Source organism: Triticum aestivum, chromosome 7A, assembly GCF_018294505.1.
Source record: "Triticum aestivum cultivar Chinese Spring chromosome 7A, IWGSC CS RefSeq v2.1, whole genome shotgun sequence".
Taxonomy (NCBI): Eukaryota; Viridiplantae; Streptophyta; class Magnoliopsida; order Poales; family Poaceae; genus Triticum; species Triticum aestivum.
The window spans coordinates 117,932,965-117,951,076 of record NC_057812.1 but is presented as its reverse complement, the minus strand read 5'-3'; positions in this window follow the sequence as shown (position 1 = coordinate 117,951,076).

The window sequence follows — 18,112 nt, the reverse complement described above, 5'->3', positions numbered from 1 at the left end:
TTCCTTCAATCCCGGCCATCACACCAGGAAGCGTCTTCATCACCATCAGAATATTCTGTCTTCTAGAGTTACACCATCTATATGTCATGCTTGTAAATTTTGACCACATGCTAGATTGCCGAGTTGATGTAGTTGAACTTCTTCTCACTCCGACCAATCAAGCACCGAACGTACGAAACCTCCGAGTTCTGCACAAGTTTAGCTCGATGACGTCCCTAGAACTCTTGATCCAGCAAAGTGTTGAGGGAGAGTTTCGTTAGCAAGATGGCATGGTGACGGTGATGGTGAAGTGATCCGCGTAGGGCTTCGCCTAAGCACTACGACAATATGATCGGAGGCGTAAACTGTGGAGGGAGAGGGGAGGGGGCGCTGCACATGGCTAAAAATCGTTGGTGTGTGTTCTAGCGGTGCACCCCCTTATATTAATTGGTTGGAGGTTAGGAGAGGCAGCCAAGGGGGTGCCCCAAGTAGGAGGAATCCTACATGGGTCCTCCCAATTCGGCCTCCCACCTTTCCTATTCCTATTCGGAGTAGGAAGGGAAGAGGGAATCCTATTCCCTTTTTCCTTGCCTCCTTCCCCTTTTCTATTCCAATTTGGCCAGCCCATATGGAGGGGGCGCACCGGCCCCTTTGTGGCTGGTGTGTTCCCCTCTTGGCCCATAAGGCACATATATTTTGTCGGGGGTGCCCAGAAGCCCTTCCGGTGACCCGATAAGTACCCGGTGCATCCTGAAACACTTCTGGTGTCCGAATACCATCGTCCTATATATCAATATTTACTTCTCAACCATTTTGAGACTCCTCGTCATGACAGTGAGCTCATCCGGGAGTCCGAACAACATTCGGTCACCAAATCACATAACTCATATAATACAAAATCATCATCGAACGTTAAGTGTGCGGAGCCTACGGGTTCGAGAACTATGTAGACATGACCGAGACACCTCTCCGGTCAATAACCAATAGCGGAACATGGATGCTCATATTGGTTCCTACATATTCTATGAAGATCTTTATCGGTCGAACTGTTATGACAACATACGTTATTCCCTTTGTCATCGGTATGTTACTTGCCCAAGATTCGATCGTCGGTATCTTCATACCAGGTTTAATATCGTTACCGGAAAGTCTCTTTACTCATTCCATAATACATCATCCCGCAACTAACTCATTAGTCACATTGCTTGCAAGGCTTATTATGATGTGCATTAGTGAGAGGGCCCAGAGATACCTCTCCGATACTCGGAGTGATAAATCGTAATCTCGATATATGCCAACCCAACAAACACCTTCAGAGATACCTGTAGAGCATCTTTATAATCACCCAGTTACATTGTGACATTTGATAGCACACAAGGTATTTCTCCGGTATCCGGGAGTTGCATAATCTCATAGTCAAAGGAATATGTATAAGTCACAAAGAAAGCAATAGTAATAAAACTGAACAATCAATATGCTAAGCTAACGGATGGGTCTTGTCCATCACATCATTCTCCTAATGATGTTGTCTCGTGCATCAAATGACAACACATGTCTATGGTTAGGAAACTTAACCATCTTTCGGGGATAGGCCCTCCTGGGACCCAAGCTGGGGCAGTGTGCGATCGGGCGAGGCATCGAAACCCAATCATTTCCGTAGGTATGTACATCCCACACGGTAATCCGAGAAAATCATTTCCGTAGGTATGTATATCCCACACGGTGAATCCCAGAAAAACATTTCCATAGGTATGTACTAGCAAAAGGGCCCGTGCATTGCAACGGGAGAAAAAAATACCACACATTTTTAATTTACCATTAAAAATTTCGTAATCTGAGTATTTTTAGCTACGGCCCAAACAAAGATGATCTTTGCGTTCAAAAGCGCAAGTTCTAGATTCCACATGTCTTCAATTTAAACACGCTTTTATGTAGATTTAATACGTACAGAAATAGATAAGTGATCTTTAATTTCGTGTACAATCCCGATTTTGTGGAGATCTTCATCAACAATCCAGATAAAAACCGAGATGAAAGAAAGATTTATAATGCACTGTTGATTAATATTGCACCCTAGATAGTATCTTTTTAAATGGTTAACAGGTAAAATAACATCATATCCAGATTCTATACATTTTTCTAATCAAAGTCCATATATAACATGTTGAAGTTGGAGTTACGATTAAGAAGATATGAGTAGTTTAAAAAACATTTGATATGTACTGCGGGTTTAATGTCACCAACATCAGGGGTTTTCTATAAAATAGCATGACGGACTAAGAATACATATTTCTTTTATTAGTAGGTATAGATATCACACACAATCAATCCAAGGAATTCATTTATGTTCTTACATACATCCCACACAGTCAATCCCGGGAGAACATTTCCGTTCGTATGTATATCACACACAGTTCTTTGTCTGGGAATGTTTGTGCAAGTTGGCCTAACGCAAACAGTTCGCTGCCGGAAGCCGTGTGTGATTGTTAGCTGATCGAACATGCCTACTTTCTAGAAACCGTGCGGGTTGTTTGAGTTCATCACCCACAGTGTTGTTTGAGTAACCGTTTGCAATAGAAAACCCCAATAAGCAGGGTAATCAGCCTATTATTGATAATCCATGTACTAATCAAATTGACATTTCTTATAAAACACACTAGATATTTCATATTTGTATAAGAGCAACCATGATTTCATAATCGAAGTACATCATATAGCTTCGGCACTTAGTTACGACATTACACAATAATACCAAGTTTCACATGCAACATCAAAAACCTTTGGAAAGTAGCATCATACACGATAAATAGATAGATGAATCTCATCTGGGAAACTGCAGAAGCGGAAGGCAAATATTGAGCCTTCAGTGATGTTGAATGTCCTTGCAACTTTAGGCCAGTGGCTATGGATAATTGCCCGCCCAACCTTCGTCCTCTTCAGCAAGACTTCAATATTGTACCATGGGTGTTTAATGAATACCTTCCTCACCTCTTGACCATGCAGGTGGTTTGAGAGGTAATCATTAGTGAACTACTTTGTAAAGTACTAAAAACAAAGCTATCCATAAATTGATGTTGTAAATTTTGAAATGGCGCAAGGGGTAAAAACAAGGTAAAAGAGTTGGTACCATCCTATAGTTGACTGATGTCTTCTTCATTGTGCAAACAAAGATCTTGCTATTATTCGTCGCAAGTTTCTTCATGCTAACAATCTTTCTGAGTTTCTTGACTTGACTGATATTCATGGACATCTCATTTCCCCATATGCAAAATGGGCCGAACAGTGGGTCTAAGCCTCTGACACCAGGACCTAATTGTGCAAGACCAAATTGTAAGAAACCTAAATATTAGAATGATTCCTGCAACTGCACAATAATGTGCTATTAGCAAAGGACCCTGCTTGAACAAACCTCGATGGTAAACCGCAGTGTCTCCCATTGTTTCCTTGCAACACACATAAGGAAGATCTTGATCAGGTCAACTAAGAGTTTCCATACTATCAGTAGAATATGTATTGAGTACAGCCAAATTCGAATGGTGTCACATCGATAACAATACAAAATTGTACCCACAGCAAATGAAAATCAAATTGTAGAACTAAACCAAAGAGTTAAATGGACAGCAGACCAAATGAACCAAAATAGTTAACTAAGCATGACATTGCAGAATAGAAACATGTACTAGAAGATAAGACAATTAACAAAACAAAGAATGCTTGAGAACAGTACTACCAAATGTAGTAATTGTTGGACCAAAGTGTGAACTGAACATTACATTTCAGAGGACCAAACTGTTCACTTAACATCAGATTGCATACTAACATTACAAAGGACAAATCACTAGAAGGAACTGGCGGTGGCCTTGAGAAAGCATCACGAACTATATTTTAAAGTAGACAACTGCGTGGCGGTGTCGACGGTGGCCTCAAAGACGAGGTGCTCCTCCAAGATCTGGCGGTCGACATGCATGGCAGCCATAGCGACCTTGTCCGCGTGTGTGGCCGCATGCTACTCAGCTCCACGTTATACTTCGTGTAAAATGGTTGTGGGCGGCGCTTAATGGGAGGAGGGGCAAGTGATTCCGGTGGAAGGTGTCGCTCCATCGGTCAGGGCATGTCGGACGGGAAAGGAGGAGGATGGTGTCGATGGGGTGTGGATTACCTGACCATATCAATGAGGCCGCGCAGCAAGAAGAAGGGTCGACAGCGAGGAGGCCGCATAGCAAGAAGAAGGTTCACTGACGAGGAGGCGGCGCTGCAAGAAGAAGGGTTGCCGGGGAGGAGGCGGTGCTGCAAGAAGAAGGGTAGCCGGCGAGGAGGCGGCGGTGTAAGAAGAAGGGTCGCCGGCGAGGAGGCTGAGCTGCCACTAAGAAGCAGTGAAGGTTTGAACTTGGAAAGCAAGGAGGAACATTGGAAATGTGGCTTTTGGTAGGAGGGAGGGGCGGGGAGATAGATATTTCCATGGTGGCCAAAAAACTTCACTCGGTCCGCGAGAAACTGGCGCGCAAGTGTGGTTCAAGCAAGGGCGGTGGAGTGTAGACGACGACGCTTCCTGCCTAAGCCAGACAAGATGGTGTGCCAAGATATTTTATATCACATCCCACACAATTCTTTCTAGTTAACTGTTTGTGGTATACCTGATTTTTTTCATTATGTTTTGAAAGACAAAATGGTGTTATAGAAGGAAAGGATGGTGTTTGAATTACTAGAACATTTACGTACAGTGAACATGAAACTAGTACATGAGTGTCGTGTTTCAATTTGGAATTATTTCGGGTTCGTTTGGCATTTTTACGCATTAATTGAGTTTCTGGGCATTTAATGTGCATAATTCAAATTTGAACTACAAGCACATGCTCCAAATGCACCAAAGTTTGCGGAAAAATCACATGTGTGTCTTTGGGTGAATTTATAGGTCCCATGCAAGAAATGGGAATAAAATTCAAACATGTAGGTGTCGTGGCTGGGCCGGAATGATTGAGAAACTTGGTTTTTTAATTCCTGTAAATCCAAAACACGATGCAAAATCATGAAACTTGGCATGGTGTCATGACATGGCACCAACATGCTGCAGTAATTTTTTTGGCCGAATTGGGACAAGCTTTGGTGTAAGCTTCTTGCAAATCGGAGCTTCCCTCAAGAAGGCTCGTGGTTCCGAGAGGGAACGTGTCACCTCCGTGTGTGAAACAACATGCGTACACTGCATTCTCCTACCTTAATTTTTTACACAGGTAGATTAGACCAAATAGAAGTACTGTGCTAAATTTTGGAATTATTCCGGGTTTGTTTGGCTTTTTTTATACATTAATTGAGTTTATGTGTATTTGATGTGCATAATTCAAATTTGAACTACAAGCACATGCTCTAGTGCACCAAAGTTGTTTGAAAAATCACATGTGTGTCCTTGGGTGAATTTCTAGGTCCCATGCAAGAGATGGGAGTGAAATTCAAACATCTGGGCATCTCGGCGGGAAAGATTGAGAAACTTGGTTTTTTAATTACTGTAAATCCAAAACACGCCTGAAAATCATGAAACTTGGCTTGGTGTCATGACATGGCACATACATGCTCCGGTAATTTCTTTTTGCCGAATTGGGACAAGTATTGGTGTAAGCTTCTTGCAAACCAGAGTTTCCCTCAAGAAGGCTCGTGGTTTCGAGAGGGAACGTGTCACCTCCGTGTGCGAAACGACATATGTACAATATCTTCTCCCGCCTTAATTTTTTTACACTGGTAGATTAGACCGAATAGAAGTACTGTGCTAAATTTTGGAATTATTCCGGGTTCGTTTGGCCTTTTTATACATTAATTGAGTTTTTGCGCATTTAATGTGCATAATTCAAATTTGAACTACAAGCACATGCTCTAGTGCACCAAATTGTTTGAAAAATCACATGTGTGTCCTTGGGTGAATTTCTATGTCCCATGCAAGAGATGGGAGTGAAATTCAAACAGCTGGGCGTCATCGCTCGGCCGAAAAGAATATACTTGCTTTTTTAGTTCCTGCAAATTCAAACCACGCCTGAAAATCATGAAACTTGGCATGGTGTCATGACATGGCACCAACATGCCACGGTAATTTTTTTAGCCGAATTGGGACAAGCTTTGGTGTAAGCTTCTTGCAAACCGGAGCTTCCCTCAAGAAGGCTCGTGGTTCCGAGAGGGAACGTGTCACCTCCGTGTGCGAAACAATGTACGTACACTACCTTCTCCCGCCTTAATTTTTTTACATTGGCAGATTATACCAAATAGAAGTACCGTGCTAAATTTTGGAATTATTCCAGGTTCGTTTGGCCTTTTTTATACAATAATTGAGTTTCTACGCATTTAATGTGCATAATTCAAATTTGAACTACAAGCACATGCTCCAGTGCACCAAAGTTATTTAAAAAATCACATGTCTGTCCTTGGGTGAATTTCTAGGTCACATGCAAGAGATGGGAGTGAAATTCAAACAGCCAGGCGTCATAGCAAAGTAGCGTAAGTAGCGTAAGTATTTCCCTTGAAGAGGAAAGGGTGATGCTGCAAAGTAGCGTAAGTATTTCCCTTAGTTTTTGGGAACCAAGATATCAATCCAGTAGGAGACAACACACAAGTCACCTAGTACCTGCACAAACAATCTAGAACCTCGCAAGCAATGCGATAAAGGGGTTGTTAATCCCTTCACGGTCACTTGCAAAAGTGAGATCTATTAGAGATAGTAAGATAAATATTTTTGGTATTTTTTATATATATTGGGAAATAAAGATTGCAAAATAGTAAACGAGATGCGATAATTAAAGAGATGCAATATAATAAGCAACACACCCGGGGGCCATAGCTTTCACTAGTGGCTTCTCTCATGATAGCATGTATTACGATGGGTGAACAAATTATTGCTGAGCAATTGATAGAAAAGTGCATAGTTATGAAGATATCTAAGGCAATGATCATGAATATAGGCATCACGTCCGTGTCAAGTAGATCGAAATGATTCTGCATCTACTACTATTACTCCACACATCAACCGCTATCCAGCATGCATCTAGAGTATTAGGTGCATAAGAACAGAGTAATGCTTTAAGCAATATTACATGATGTAGAGGGATAAAATCAAGCAATATGACATAAACCCCATCTTTTTATCCTCGATGGCAACAATACAATATGTGCCTTGCATCCCCTACTGTCACTTGGAAAGGACACCGCAAGATTGAATCCAAAGCTAAGCACTTCTCCCATTGCAAGAAAGATCAATCTAGTAGGCCAAACTAAATCGATAATTCGGAGAGACTTGCAAAGATATCAAATCATCCATATAAGAATTCAGAGAAGAACCAAATAATATTCATAGATAATCAAGTTCATAAACCCAGAATTCATCGGATCTCGGCAAACACACCGCAAAAGAGTATTACATTGAATAGATCTCCAAGAACATCGAGGAGAACTTTGTATTGAAGATCAAACAGAGAGAAGAAGTAATCTAGCTAATAACTATGGACCCGAAGGTCTGTGGTAAACTACTCACGCTTCATCGGAGAGGCTATGGTGTTGATGTAGAAGCCCTCCGTGATCGATTCCCCCTCCGGCAAATCGCCGGAAAAGGCCCCAAGATGGGATTTCACGGGTATAGAAGGTTGCGGCGGTGGAAAAGTGGTTTCGTGGCTCCCCCTGATGTTTCTAGGGTATATGAGTATATGTAGGCGAAAGAAGTACATCGGTGGAGCTCCATGGGGCCCATGAGGGTGGTGGCGTGCCTACCCCCCTGGGCGCGCCCTCCTATCTCGTGGCCGCCTTATGGATTTCCAGACTTCCAGTCCAAGTCTCCTGATTTGCTTTCGGTCCAAGAAAGATCATTGCGAAGGTTTCATTCTGTTTGGTATTCCTTTTTCTACGAAACACTGAAATAGGCAAAAAACAAAAACTGGCACTGGGCCTCCGGTTAATTGGTTAGTCCCAAAAATAATATAAAAGAGCATATTAAAGCCCATTAAACATCCACAACAAATAATATAATAGCATGGAACAAACAAAAATTATAGGTACGTTGGAGACATATCAAGCATCCCCAAGCTTAATTCCTGCTCGTCCTCGAGTAGGTAAATGATAAAAACAGAATTTTGATGTGGAATGCTACCTAACATATTTATCAATGTAATTTTCTTTATTGTGGCATGAATGTTTAGATCCGAAAGATTCAAGACAAAAGTTTAATATTGACATAAAAATAATAATACTTCAAGCATACTAACAAAGTAATTATGTCCACTCAAAATAACATGGCCAAAGAAAGTTCATCCCTACAAAATCATATAGTTTGGCCATGCTCCATCTCCGTCACACAAAATACTCAAATCATGCACAACCCCGATGATAAGCCAAGCAATTGTTTCATACTTTAGTAATATAAAACTTTTTCAACTTTCACCCAATACACGAGCGTGAGCCAGGGACATAGCATTATAGGTGGAATAGAGTGGTGGTTGTGGAGAAGACAAAAAGGAGGAAGATGGTCTCACATCAACTAGGCGTATCAATCGGCTACGTAGATGCCCATCACTAGATATCAATGTGAGTGACACTAGATATCAATGTGAGTGAGTATGGATTCCCGTGCGACAGATGCACTAGAGCTATAAATGTATGAAAGCTCAAAAAGAAACTAAGTGGTTGTGCATCCAACTTGCTTACTCATGAAGACTTAGGGCATTTGAGGAAGCCCATCGTTGGAATATAAAAGACAAGTTCTATAATGAAAATTTCCCACTACTCTGAAGCACAAGTGACGAAAAAGGATAGTAGCATTGTCCCTTCTCTCTTTTTCTGTCATTTTTTTCTTTTCTCTCTTTTTTTGGGCCTTCTTTTTTTATTTGTCCTTTCTCCTTTTTATTTCCTCACATGGGAAAAATGCTCTAATAATGATGATCATCACACTTCTATTTATTTACAACTCAAAGATTACAACTCGATACTTAGAACAAAAATATGACTCTATATGCGTGCCTCCGGCGGTGTACCGGGATGTGCAATGAGTCAACAGTGACATGTATGAAAAAATTATGAATGGTGGCTTTGCCACAAATATGATGTTAACTACATGATCATGCAAGGCAATATGACAATGATGGATCGTGTCATAATAAATGGAATGGTGGAAAGCTGCATGGCAATATATCTCCGAATGGCTATGGAAATTCCATAATAGGTAGGTAAGGTGTCTGTTTTGAGGACGGTAAATGGTGGGTTTATGGTACCGGCGAAAATTACGCGGTACTAGAGAGGCTAGCCATGGTGGAAGGGTGAGAGTGCGTATAATCCATGGACTCAACATTAGTCATATAGAAATCACATACTTATTGCCAAAATCTACAAGTCATCAAAAACCAAGCACTATGCACATGCTCCTAGGGTGATAGATTGGTAGGAAAAGACCATCGCTCGTCCCCGACCGCCACTCATAAGGAAGACAAATCAAAGAAATACCTCATGCTTCAAATTTGTTACACGATGGTTACCATACGTGCATGCTACGGGACTTGCAAACCTCAACACAAGTATTTCTCAAAATCACAACTACTCAACTAGGATGACTCTAATATCACCGTCCTCATGTCTCAAAAAATTTATCTAGTATCAAACTTCTCCTACTATTCAATGCACTTTATATGTAAGTTTTTATTATACCCATCTTGGATGCCCATCATATTAGGACTAGTTTTATAACCAAAACAAATTACCATGCTGTTCTAAAAGACTCTCAAAATAATATAAGTTAAGCATGACAGATCAATAATTTCAATAAAATAAAACCACCACCGTTCTCTAAAAAGATATAAGTGAAGCACTAGAGCAAAATTATATAGCTCAAAAGATATAAGTGAAGCACATAGAGTATTCTAATAAATTCCGATTCATGCGTGTCTCTCCCAAAAGGTGTGTACAGCAAGGATGATTGTGGTAAACTAAAAAGCAAAGACTCAAATCATAGAAGATCCTCCAAGCAAAAGAGATATCATGTGGTGAATAAAAATATAGCCTCAAGTAAAGTTACCGATAGACGAAGACAAAAGAGGGGATGCCTTCCGAGGCATCCCCAAGCTTAAGCTTTTGGTTGTCCTTGAATTTTACCTTGGGGTGTCCTGGGCATCCCCAAGCTTAGGCTCTTGCCACTCCTTGTTCCAAAATCCATCAAATCTTTACCCAAAAACTTGAAAACTTCACAACACAAAACTCAACAGAAAAACTCATGAGCTCTATTAGTATAAGAAAATAAACCACCACCTTAAGGTAGTGTAATTAACTCATTCTTTATTTATATTGGTGTTAAACCTGCTGTATTACAACTTCTCTATGGTTCATACCCCCCCGATACTAGCCATAGATGCATCAAAAATAAGCAAACAACACGCAAAAAACATAATCTGTCAAAAACAGAACAGTCTGTCGCAATCTGTAGGTTTCGAATACTTCTGTAACTCCAAAAATTCTGAAAACTTAGGATGACGAGGAAAATGTGTATATTGATCTACTGCAGTTGGAATTGGTTTTTTATTACTCTCTGGTAAAGGACTGAAAATTATTTTTGTGAGTGCATACTTTCTATTTTTAGCAGCAAGATCAAACAACAATCACCCAAGAAGATCCTAAAGGCTTTACTTGGCACAAAAAGTAATTAAAATATAAAAAACATAATCATAACAGAGGCAAGATAAATTATTTATTACTAAACAAGAACAAAAAGTAAAGAACAAAAATAAAATTGGGTTGCCTCCCAACATGCGCTATCGTTTAATGCCCCTAGCTCGGCATTGATAATTTCAATGATGCTCATATGAAAGATAAGAATTGAATCACAAAGAGAGCATCATGAAATGCGTGACAAACACATCTAAGTATAACATACTTCCTATGCATAGGCATCTTATAGGCAAATAAATTATCATAGCAAGCAAAAGCTAGCATAGGCAAGGAAGCGGAAAGAAACAATAGCAATGTCAACATAACGAGAGGTAATTTAGTAACATGAAAATTCCTTCAATCGTATTTTCATCTCTGATAATAATTATATGTGGGATCATAAGCAAATTCAACAAAATAGCTATCATATAAAATATTTTCAACATGATCCACATGCATGCAAAGTTGAAACTCTTCCAAAATCGTGGGATTAACATTAACTAAAGTCATGACCTCTCCAAACCCACTTTTACCAAAAATTGCATAAGATTGAACATTCTACAAATGCGTGGGATCTAAAGTTGACACTCTTCCAAACCCACTTTCAATATTTCAAACATTATTATCAATCTTATATTCATCACGGGGCTTAAATAAAATTTCAAGATCGCAAGAAGAATCACCCCAACCATGATCATTGCAACAATTAGTGGACATAGCAAAACTAGCATCCCCAAGCTTAGGTTTTTGCATATTATTAGCACAATTGACATTCATAGAATTTATAATAACATCATTGCAATCATGCTTTTTATTCAAAGATCTACCGCGAATCACTTCATAAAGTACTTCATCACAATTTTCAGATTCATGAATTTCCAGCAAAACCTCATAAAGATAATCTAGTGCACTCAACTCACTAGCAATTGGTTCATCATAATTGGATCTTTTAAAAAGGTTAGAAAGAGGATGAGGATCCATAACAATAGATTTTTAGCAAGCGAAGATGCAAGCAACTAGAAGGCACATGGTAACACAAGATCGAACCGAAGAAGGCCGAAAGAAAAGGCAAAGGTTTTCGAATATCGTTTTAGAAGTGGGGGAGAGGAAAACGAGAGGCGAATGGAAAATAATGTAATGTGAGGGAGAAGAGTTTATGATGGGTACTTGGTATGTCTTGACTTGGCGTAGATCTCCCCGGCAACGGCGCCAGAAATCCTTCTTGCTACCTCTTGAGCATGCGTTGGTTTTCCCTTGAAGAGGAAAGGTGTTGGGGAATGTAGTAATTTCAAAAAAATTCCTACTCACACGCAAGATCATGGTGATGCATAGCAACGAGAGGGGAGAGTGTCGTCCACGTACCCTCGTAGACCGTTAAGCGGAAGCGTTAAAACAACGCGGTTGATGTAGTCGTACGTCTTCACGATCGACCGATCCTCAGCACCGAACGTACGGCAGCTCCGCGTTAAGCACACGTTCAGCTCGGTGATGTCCTGCAAACTCACGATCTAGTAGAGCTCAAGGGAGTGTTTCGTCAGGACGATGGCGTGGTGACGATGTTGACGAAGCTACCGTCGCAGGGCTTCGCCTAAGCACCGCTACGATATAACTGAGGTGGATTATGGAGGAGGGGGGCACCGCACACGGCTAAGTGATCAAAAGATCAATTGTTGTGTCTTTGGGGTGCCCCCTACCCCCGTATATCAAGGGGGGAGGAGGAGAGGGCCGGCCAGGGGAGAGGCGCGCCCAAGGGGGGAAATCCTACTACAAGTAGGTTTGCCCCTCCCTTTCCTATTCCAAGAAGGAGAAGGGGAAGGAGGAGGTGGAGAGAAGGAAGGAGAGGGGGGCCGCCACCCTTCCCCCTTGTCCAATTCGGATTGGGGCAAGGGGGCCACGCGCTACCTCCTGGCTGCCCTCTCTCTTCTCCACTAAGGCCCATAAGGCCCAATAGCTTCCGGGGGGGTCCGGTAACCCCCGGTACTCTGGTATATGTCCGAAACCTCCCGGAACCCTTCTAGTGTCCGAACATAGTCATCCAATATATCGATCTTTATGTCTCGACCATTACGAGACTCCTCGTCATGTCCGTGATCATATCCGGGACTCCGAACACTAGTAGAAAAAGGGTCTAAAGTGAAACTCATTAGTCCCGGTTTGTAACTGAACCGGCACTAATGTGACCATTAGTACCTGTTCGAACGGCTAGGCGGGCGGCGCTCATTAGTACCGGTTCGTGGCGAGCCTTTAGTACAGGTTCGTGCCACGAACCGGTACTAAAGAGGTTGTGGTCTTTAGTACGGGTCGGTGGCTTCAAACGGTACTAAAGGGGGGTCTTTAGTACCGGTTGGAGCCACCAACCGGTACTAAAGGTGGTGGCCTTTAGTACGGGTTGATGGCTTCAACCGGTACTAAATACCCCCCTTTTAGTACCGGTTGGAGCCACCAACCGGAACTAAAGGTGGTGTGCTGCCACCCGCAGTGCATAATGTTTAGTCCCACCTCGCTAGTTGAGAGGAGTTCACACCGGTTTATAAGCCCTGCCGCGGCTACCGTGTCGAGCTCCTCCCTAAGCAGGCCTTTGTGGGGCCTACTGGGCCGTACGGGCCTACATCCTGGCCCAACTAGAGATTGGGTTTCTAGTCATACGCAGGCCGTGCCGGCCCAGTAGGCGGGCTGTTTTTCCTTTATTTCAAAAATAAAAAAAATCCTTACCAACCGGGACTAAGGTCCTCCAGACCACGGCGCGCCTCGTTCCACGGGGTTGCCCTTTAGCACCGGTTCGTGCTGAACCGATATTAAAGGGGGGGCCTTTAGTGCCGGTTACTGAACCGGCACTAAAGGGCCTTACGAACCGGTGCTATTGCCCGGTTCTGCACTAGTGGAACTACCTTCGGTACATCAAAACATAAAAACTCATAATACCGATCGTCACAGAACTTTAAGCGTGTGGACCCTACGGGTTGAGAACTATGTAGACATGACCTACACATGTCTTCGGTCAATAACCAATAACAGAACCTAGATGCTCATATTGGTTCCTACATATTCTACGAAGATCTTTATCGGTCAAACCGCATAACAACATACGTTGTTCCCTTTGTCATCGGTATGTTACTTGCCCGAGATTCGATCGTCGGTATCTCAATACCCTAGTTCAATTTCATTACCGGAAAGTCTCTTTACTCGTTCCATAATGCAACATCCCGCAACTAACTCATTAGTCACATTGCTTGCAAGGCTTATAGTGATGTGCATTACCGAGAGGGCCGAGAGATACCTCTTCGACAATGGGAGTGACAAATCCTATTCTTGATCTATGCCAACTCCACGAACACCATCAGAGACACCTGTAGAGCACCTTTATAATCACCCAGTTATGTTGTGACGTTTGGTAGCAGACAAAGTGTTCCTCCGGTATTCGGGAGTTGCACAATCTCATAGTCATAGGAGCATGTATAAGTCATGAAGAAAGCAATAGCAGTAAACTTAAACGATCAAGTGCTAAGCTAACGAAATGGGTCAAGTCAATCACATCATTCTCCTAATGATGTGATCCCGTTGATCAAATAACAACTCATGTCTATGGCTAGGAAACTCAACCATCTTTGATCAACGAGCTAGTAAAGTAGAGGCATACTAGTGACACTATGTTTGTCTATGCATTCATACATGTATTATGTTTCCGGTTAATACAATTCTAGCATGAATAATAAACATTTATCATGATATGAGGAAATAAATAATAACATTGTTATTGCCTCTAGGGCATATTTCCTTCAGTCTCCCACTTGCACTAGAGTCAATAATCTAGATTACACAATAATGATTCTAACACCCATGGAGTCTTGGTGTTGATCATGTTTTGCTCGTGGAAGAGGCCTAGTCAATGGGTCTACAACATTCAGATCCATATGTATCTTGCAAATCTCTATGTCTCCCACCTGGACTTGATCCCGGATGCAATTGAAGCGTCTCTTGATGTGCTTGGTTCTCTTGTGAAATCTAGATTCCTTTGCCAAGGCAATAGCACTAGTATTCTCACAAAAGATTTTCATTGGACCCGATGCACTAGGTATAACACCTAGATCGGATATGAACTCCTTCATCCAGATTCCTTCATTTGCTGCTTCCGAAGCCGCTATGTACTCCGCTTCACACATAGATCCCACCATGATGCTTTGTTTAGAACTGCTCCAACTGACAGCTCCACCGTTCAATATAAACACGTATCCATTTTGCGATTTAGAATCGTCCGGATCAGTGTCAAAGCTTGCATCGACATAACCATTTACGACAAGCTCTTTGTCACCTCCATAAATGAGAAACATATCCTTAGTCCTTTTCAGGTATTTCAGGATGTTCTTGACCGCTGTCCAGTGATCCACTCCTGGTTTACTTTGGTACCTCCCTGCTAAACTAATAGCAAGGCACACATTAGGTCTGGTACACAGCATTGCATACATGATAGAGCCTATGGTTGAAGCATAGGGAACACTTTTCATTTTCTCTCTATCTTTTGAAGTGGTCGGGCATTGAGTCTTACTCAACTTCATACCTTGTAACACAGGCAAGAACCCTTTCTTAGCTTGATCCATTTTGAACTTCTTCAAAACTTTATCAAGGTATGTGCTTTGTGAAAGTCCAATTAAGCGACTTGATCTATCTCTATAGATCTTGATGCCCAATATATAAGCAGCTTCACCAAGGTCTTTCATTAGGAAACTATTACTCAAGTATCCTTTTGTGCTATCCAGAAATTTTATATCATTTCCAATCAACAATATGTCATCCACATATAATATTAGAAATGCTACAGAGCTCTCACTCACTTTCTTGTAAATACAGGCTTCTTCAAAAGACTGTATAAAACCATATGCTTTGATCACACTATCAAAATGTTTATTCCAACTCCGAGAGGCTTGCACCAGTCCATAAATGGATCGTTGGAGGTTGCACACTTTGTTAGTACCCTTTGGATCGATAAAACGTTCAGGTTGCATCATATACAATTCTTCTTCCAGAAATCAATTCAGGAATGCAGTATTTACATCCATTTGCCAAATTTCATAATCATAAAATGCGGCAATTGCTAACATGATTCGGACGGACTTAAGCATCGGTACGGGTGAGAAGGTATCATCATAGTCAACTCCTTGAACTTGTTAAAAACCTTTTGCAACAAGTCGAGCTTTGTAGACAGTAACGTTACTGTTAGTGTCAGTCTTCTTCTTGAAGATCCATTTATTCTCGATGGCTTGCTAATCATCGGGCAAGTCAACCAAAGTCCACACTTTGTTCTCATACATGGATCCCATTTCATATTACATGGCTTCAAGCCATTTTGCGGAATCTGGGCTCATCATTGCTTCCTCATAGTTCGCAGGTTCGTCATGGTCAAGTAACATGACCTCTAGAACAGGATTACCGTACAACTATGGTGCAGATCGTACTCTAATTGGCCTATGAGGTTCAGTAGTAACTTGATCTGAAGTTTCGTGATCATCATCATTAGCGTCCTCGCTAATTGGTGTAGGTGTCACAGGAACCGGTTTCTGTGATGAACTACTCTCCAATAAGGGAGCAGGTACATTTACCTCATCAAGTTCTACTTTCCTCCCACTCACTTCTTTCAAGAGAAACTCCTTCCCTAGACAGGATCCATTCTTAGCAACATATGTCTTGCCTTCGGATCTGTGATAGAAGGTGTACCCAACAGTCTCCTTTGGGTATACTATGAAGACACATTTCTCCGATTTGGGTTCGAGCTTATCAGGTTGAAGATTTTTCACATAAGCATCACAGCCCCAAAGTTTAAGAAACGACAACTTTGGTTTCTTTCCAAACCACAGTTCATAAGGTGTTGTCTCAACGGATTTCGATGGTGCCCTATTTAACGTGAATGCAGCTGTCTCTAAAGCATATCCCCAAAATGATAGTGGTAAATCAGTAAGAGACATCATATATCGCAGCATATCTAGTAAAGTACAATTACGACGTTCGGACACACCATTACACTGTGGTGTTCCGGGTGGCGTGAGTTGCGAAACTATTCCACATTGTTTTAAATGTACACCAAACTCGTAACTCAAATATTCTCCTCCACGATCAGATCGTTGAAACTTTATTTTCTTGTTATGATGATTTTCCACTTCACTATGAAATTCTTTGAACTTTTCAAATATTTCAGACTTATGTTTCATTAAGTAGGTATACCCATATCTGCTCAAATCATCTGTGAAGGTGAGAAAATAACGATACTCACCGCGAGCCTCAATATTCATCGGACCACATACATCAGTATGTATGATTTCCAACAAGTCTGTTGCTCGCTCCATTATTCCGGAGAACGGTGTTTTAGTCATCTTGCCCATGAGGCATGGTTCGCAAGTACCAAGTGATTCATAATCAAGTGATTCCAGAAGTCCATCAGTATGGAGTTTCTTCATGCGCTTTACACCAATATGACCCAAACGGTAGTGCCACAAATAAGTTGCACTATGATTATCAACTCTGCATCTTTTGGCTTTAACATTATGAATATGTGTATCGCTACTATCGAGATTCAACACAAATAGACCACTCTTTAACGGTGCATGACCATAAAATATATTACTCATATAAATAGAACAAGCATTATTCTCATATTTAAATGAATAACCGTCTCGCATCAAACAAGATCCAGATACAATGTTCATGCTTAACGCTGGCACCAAATAACAATTATTTAGGTCTAAAACTAATCCCGAAGGTAGATGTAGAGGTAGCATTCCGACGGTGATCACATCGACTTTGGAACCATTTCTCATGCGCATCGTCACCTTGTCCTTAGCCAGTCTTCACTTAATCCATACTTCCTGTTTCGAGTTGCAAATATTAGCAACAAAACCAGTATCGAATACCCAGGTGCTACTGCGAGCTCTAGTAAGGAACACGTCAATAACATGTATATCACATATACCTTTGTTCACCTTGCCATCCTTCTTATCCGCCAAATACTTGGGGCAGTTCCGCTTCTAGTGACCAGTCCCTTTGAAGTAGAAGTACTCAGTCTCAGGCTTAGGTCTAGACTTGGTTTTCTTCTCTTGAGCAGCAACTTGTTTGCCGTTCTTCTTGAAGTTCCCTTTCTTCTTCCCTTGACCCTTTTTCTTGAAACTGGTGGTCTTGTTGACGATCAACACTTGATGCTCCTTGATTTCTACCTCCGCAACCTTTAGCATTGCGAAGAGCTCGGGAATTGTCTTATCCATCCCTTGCATATTATACTTCATCACAAAGCTCTTGTCGCTTGGTGGCAGTGATTGTAGAACTCTGTCAATGACACTATCAACTGGAAGATTAACTCCCAGCTGAGTCAGGTGGTTATGATATCCAGACATTCGGAGTATATGTTCACTGACAGAAATATTCTCCTCCATCTTGCAGCTGTAGAACTTATTGGAGACTTCATATCTCTCAATCCGGGCATTTGCTTGAAATA